Source organism: Selaginella moellendorffii, unplaced genomic scaffold, assembly GCF_000143415.4.
Source record: "Selaginella moellendorffii unplaced genomic scaffold, v1.0 SELMOscaffold_34, whole genome shotgun sequence".
Taxonomy (NCBI): Eukaryota; Viridiplantae; Streptophyta; class Lycopodiopsida; order Selaginellales; family Selaginellaceae; genus Selaginella; species Selaginella moellendorffii.
Window position 1 is genome coordinate 747,038 of NW_003314295.1, and position 1,480 is coordinate 748,517.

The 1,480-nt window shown below is 55.0% G+C and overlaps 1 pseudogene; it reads left to right on the top strand.

Moving 5' to 3' along the window:
• Nucleotides 1-78: 78 nt before the first annotated feature.
• On the top strand, nt 79-1,480 carry LOC9655747 (annotated as a pseudogene).

Sequence of the window (1,480 nt, forward strand, 5' to 3'; positions counted from 1 at the left end):
AAAGGGTCCCCACGGGGGGTGGCATGACCAGCGGTCTGGCGTATATCTCTATCTCGGCACGCCAGGTTACGCAGATGGCTTCATCTTCAACAGGCAGATATACGGCGCAAACCTCAGGAGAGGTGGCGAGCGCTCGTCTTGTCCGAGTTGCCGCTCTACAAGCCGCTGGTGGAGCTCCTGGGACCGCTCTACCTTGAGAGCGTGTGGCGGCGCCCGAGCATAAAGCTCATGCTCGGGAAAGTGGTGATCAAGTCTCATCTTCCGCCGCTTCACACGCTGCTGCCGGGGGCCTGGAGCTTCCAGGACGGGTTTACGTGCGCCATGGCTCCCCGTCCAACTGATCGGTTCCACAGCACAACACGGAATTTCGAGGGGCTCTTGGAGCACTCTGGGAGCTGAGCCGCTGCTGGTGATCGCCTTCCCAGTGCTGCGAGGCTGTTGGGCTGATCAGCTTGATCGCGGCTCTGCCATGTCGGCCGTACTACAGGATCCACGATCCGGGCTTCGCTGCACGGAGGAGCCGATGATCCTCGGCATCAGCAACGTTTTCTTCTTGAAGGCACTCAAGATGTTTCCTCACGTCCTCTCGGTGGGAGCCTTGGACAGGAAGAAGGTGGCACGCAAAGCAACGTCTCAGGGTCGTCTCCAAAAGCAGACACAGCTCGTGAGGCGGCTCTATCCAGCTAGAAGGACCTCTGTGCCTGGTGGGAACACAGGGAAGCGCTGTGGACGACGCACAGCCCCGCGACCAAGGGAGATGTCCACAGGCTCTTTGCATCGAAGAAAGAATCGACTTCGGTCAACAATGATGCCTTGAGGTGGCATTTCCTGGAGCTCACCACAAACTTTCTGGCTGCATTTGGTCCTTCCCCAGGAAGGAATGTCGCCGTTCTTGGGGCCACCGCCACTTCCACCCTTTGATGCGTCGGCGTTCCTAAGCTGTTGCCGAGCCCGAGCAATGGAAGTCGTCATTCAACGCTGTGGAGAGACAAAGAAACAATCGCAGGACGACAATTCGGACCAACCATCTTTGGATTGTTGTAGTGCATCCGACTTTAACAAAATTCACAATGCATGCAGCAGCGCTTTCCAAAAAGCTGCACAATTCTACAGGGAATAAAACAACTACGCTAGCAAGTCTATTACCGAAAAAGCAAGCCACATTCGTGAAACAGCGTGTGCCAGAATCCGAGTGTAAGGGGTCGGATATGTGCAACGTATCATTGGCAGCCGTGTAGCGCGTGAACCACGTGCAGTTGTGTGTTCCGAGAGAACCATAGCGGATGCGATTGCGGAGTACATATCCTGCAAATTACAAAATTGTCCAGGGAAAGACATGTCACTTGTACCTGTTACTTGCGCCAGGGCCTCGAGTAAATGTCGATCCATTGGCCGCTTCTTCTTGTAGACCTCCACAATGTCTCTGGAACGTTACCTGGAAGTTTGTAATCGCCCGCAGCATACGTTACAACTCGGTCAT